The sequence below is a fragment of the Neophocaena asiaeorientalis genome, unplaced genomic scaffold (assembly GCF_003031525.2).
Source record: "Neophocaena asiaeorientalis asiaeorientalis breed wild unplaced genomic scaffold, Neophocaena_asiaeorientalis_V1.1 scaffold371, whole genome shotgun sequence".
NCBI lineage: Eukaryota > Metazoa > Chordata > Mammalia > Artiodactyla > Phocoenidae > Neophocaena > Neophocaena asiaeorientalis.
Genome location: NW_020172369.1, coordinates 3,254,835 through 3,259,244, shown reverse-complemented (window position 1 = coordinate 3,259,244; position 4,410 = coordinate 3,254,835). Strand labels below are relative to the sequence as shown.

At 36.1% G+C, this 4,410-nt stretch overlaps 1 pseudogene; it reads left to right on the top strand.

The window, feature by feature from the left end:
- The first annotated feature begins 301 nt into the window (after positions 1-301).
- Positions 302-884, top strand: LOC112390592 (protein BEX4-like; annotated as a pseudogene).
- Positions 885-4,410: the final 3,526 nt, after the last annotated feature.

Here is a 4,410-nt window from a genome sequence, read left to right as displayed (position 1 = left end):
TGTAGACTTTCAGTAAATAGAATATTTATTTTGATAATTAGGTGTATATTGATAGTCAAACCTGATATAAAAAGTTGTATTAAGAATACGTGTTACAGGGCCGACAGGCGCATGCCGCGCTCTAAAGGTAGACCAAGCTGTCGCTCGCTGCCTTCTCCGTCCCTGCGGGAGTGCGGGGCGGGGGCAGCCCCCAAAAGTAAGAGGCGCGGGAGGAGCAGGTCTTCGAGTCGAAGTGTCGTGGCGGCGCACTTGCAGCAAGAATCGGGAGGGGCAGGAGACCGCGAGGATAGGCCCAGGAGCGATGACGTCCAAAGAGGAACAAGCAGTAAAAATTCTCAACATGGAAAATACCCTACAGGAAAGGGAAGGTGGGGACCAGGCCCCTTTGCAGAATGGAGAGGAATCACGCGATTTAGGAGGGGGTAGAGGCCAGAAGCCTGTAGGAAATGTCAGGCTGGGACGGATTAGATGACTTGTTCCTAATTTTCGATGGGCCATACCCAGCAGGCATATTGATCACAATTAAGTGGGGGATGATGTAGAAAAGCACGTAGGGCAGATGATGGAAATCAGGAGAAAGACTAAGAAGCAGCAAATGAGGCATCATTTGCGCTACCAAACTCCTGAACCTGACAATCATTATGAGTTTTGCCTTATATCTTGAATCCTAAGATTATCCCTGAGGTCAGTAATGTGGCCTCTGCTCTACATGCTTGTAGTTTTTCTGATTTACTTTTTCTGTAAACCTTTTGGTGTTTCCACTTACCAGTTTCTAATTGAATATTGCTTTGTCTCTGTGAAACTTTCTGTCAGCAGGGCAATTTCATCCAGTTATAGGAAAATTATTCTTTTCATAATATGAAATTAATAAAGCAGTTTACAAAGAAAAAAAAAAAGAATACGTGTTATAGAAATTTGGGACACATAAAGAAAAATGCTGGTTCAGAAAAATCATGAGTATATACATGTATACTCATGTAAGTATATATGAGTATATACATAGATATAATATACTACAGTGTATATTAAATACATATATATATATATATATATAAATTTTTCAATGTGGTCAATGCAATTTAAGTCTTAGTTCACTGAAGTAGGTTGGTTACATTCAGAAGAAGACCTAGAATCAGAATTTTAAGGCAAGTGGATTGTTTGGGCTATGCTCTCAAGAAACCCATGAGAGGAGTGGAAAGATGAGACAGGAAAGAGAAGAAAACCTGTTCAGGGTGTAATGTTAATAATGATGTTATCTCTGTGGACATCTAGTGTTCAACATCTTTAAGAATTCAGGAAGATTGTATGAAACATTGATTATTTACATTTGAGGACCACAGAAATGTTAGTATTTGTAGTTTAACTCCCATTCATCATTCACTGAGAGCAGCAACTGAGGGTGCTAACTCCTAGGAATTCTAATCTACCCAATAAGTGGACCTAAAGGTAGAAACCTGGCAGAAAAAGTGCTTGCTGTAGGACACTATCTGCAGGTAGTAGAATAATGGTGAATTCTGAGAGATATGAGAGGGGCATTGAGAGTGTATACAAGAGGCAATCAGAGCGTGGCAGACAGAATTCCAAAAGAGCCAGCAAGATCACCAACTTTTGGAGAAAAGGCCTTGCATAATTCCCTCCCTTGGATTCACAGAGATCTTGTGAATAAGGTGATTCTCACACCATGCTTATGTTATGTTACATGGCAAAAGGAATTTTACTATGTAATTAAAATGACAAATCATTTGATTTGGAGTTAATCAAAAGGGATATTAACTAGATAGTCTGATTTAATCAGCTGAGATTACTTAAATAAAAAGAAGATATTCAAAGAATAATTGAGATTTTCTCCTGTTCATCTTGAAGATATGGAAGTTGCCATGAGTTTTATAGATGTAAGGGACTGAATTCTGCTAACTAATTGAATGAGCTCACGTGAGACCCCAAGACCTGGTCAACACCTTACCTTAAGCCTGAGACACCCTGGGCAGAGAACCAAGTTAAGTTGTGCCTGGACTTCTGAACTACAGAAACAGTGAGATAAATTTGTGCTAAGCTGCTAAGTTTGTGGCAGATTTTTTTTTATCCAGCAATAGAACAGTAATACAAATAAGCATATGACATATACACACATATAAATCTTATATATTTGGTTTAAAAATCAAAGGCCTTGAAGTTTCTTTTCTCTCCAGCTCAGACTGATTTGATACTCCTATATACCAATTCTAAATATTCATTTCACTGGCAATGATGCTTTTACTAAATACATGTGTATATGCTTGTCCAATGCTGGTGGTTTCCCAAACTCAACTTTTAAGTACTCAATCGTTTTTTCAAGGCTAGAGCCACCTTTTCTCTTTGCGGTAATATTAGTATTACTGTTTTGCTTTGATTGCCACTATTTTATAAACTGCTATCTACATCACCAAAATTCCAATCACCATCCTCTCCACTGTAACATTTAGCATCTTCCTCTGATTTTTTAAAAATTTTTAAAATTTTATATAATTTTAAAGGTTACACTCCATTTACAATCATTACAAAATGTTGGATATATTCCCTGTGTTGTAGAATACATCCTTGTAACCTACCCAAGAGTTTGTACCTCCCACTCCCTCACTCTGATATTGCCCCCCTCAACTGGTAACTACTAGTTTGTTCTCTCTATTTGTGAGCCTGCTTCTTTTTTTGTTATAGTCATTATTGTTGTATTTTTTAGATTCCATATATAAGTGACATCACAGAGTATTTCTCTTTCTCTGACTTATTTCACTTAACATAATGCTTTCCAAGCCCACTCAGTTGTTGCAAAATGGCAAAAATTTGTTCTTTTTTCTGGCCAAATAGTATTCCATTGTAAATATATGGTACATCTTCTTTATCCATTCATCTGCTGATGAACAGTTAGGTTGCTTCCATATTTTAGCTATTGTAAATAGCGCTGTTATGAACATTGGGGTGCATGTTTCTTCTCAAATTTAGTGTTTTGTTTTTTTCAAATATGTACCAGGAATGGAATTACTGGATTATATGGTAGCCAGCCACTGTGGAAAACAGTATAAAAGTTTCTCAAAGAACTAAAAGTGGAGATATCATATGACTCCTCCACTTTTTCTTGATAACCACTTCCTTTATTTTCTTCACTCTCTTTGTCCACTCTGACACAGTAATCTATAATATACATTTACTCTCTTGATGATAAGTACTTTAGTTCTTTCTCTGTCTAGAGCAACTAAATCTCCACAAAATACTATATGTAACACATACACATACATACGTAAACACTCATACATACATACTACATGATAGACATTATTGATGAATGTATTAATTTGTTCAAAATGACATATGAATAAATACATTAATGTGTACACATGTAATAGGATGATTACATAAGACAAAAAAGAGCTAGTTTATCTGAGCATCCAATTCATCTACTCTGATCTCCCCTCAGGAAAGATCAACATTATGTTTCTAAGGCCTTTGAAGAAAAAATAGATAGAATTTCCCAGATTGGAAATGATAGAGGGAAGTTAATGGAAGACTAAATGTAGATACTTCCTTGAAAAATGGTTGGTTTTCAAGTATGCAGCAAGAATTTAGAATAATCCACAACTTTGTATATATTTTGAGCAATGAGTTTCATAAACCCTATTCCCATGCAGAATCTCATACAGAAAAAAGATCTCAGAGAAGAATTTCACCTGGAGAAGTTGGCCCCTAGACCCTAGGGCTTCAGGTATCAGTAAAACTTCCCACTCCCTATGAGCACAGTCTAATGAGGCTTCCTTCCTTTTAAAAGGATCACATAAGCTTATATAGCTAGCCTATCAACAGTGACTGCTTGAAACAAGAGAGCTCTAATCAAATATTCTAGAAGGAACTATAACTCCTGGAAGCTCTAATGACTTTAGGGCTGGGTTCATAATGAATGGAATGGGAGCCCCCTACCATTTCAACTTAAGTGAGAAAAAATAATTACTATATATATTTATTTTATTTTAATAGTTGAATAATAGTCATGTACTTTTACACTCATTCTTAGAAAGATAGGTAAATCATAGACTGATCAATCATTTATCAAACATATGGATAATTAGTAGACAGACGAGATACTAGCTAATCAGGGAAGTTAAAAAGGTAGATGGATAAATTGATAAACAGATATAGAATATGCAATTAGATAATTTTCCTAAGTATAGATATTTTAAAAAATCCTTACAGTGAGTACAAGAATAAGGCATAAGCCCTTGCACATGTCTTTACCCATCACTGAATAATGGTTAATTCATGGATGCCTATTTAACAGTACTTTAGGGAAAGCTACAAAACATATTTAACCAACCAAAGCTTCAGGCTAGATTTGGGCAGGGAGCTCATAATTACACAATTAAAAGTAGACCAAGATGATGA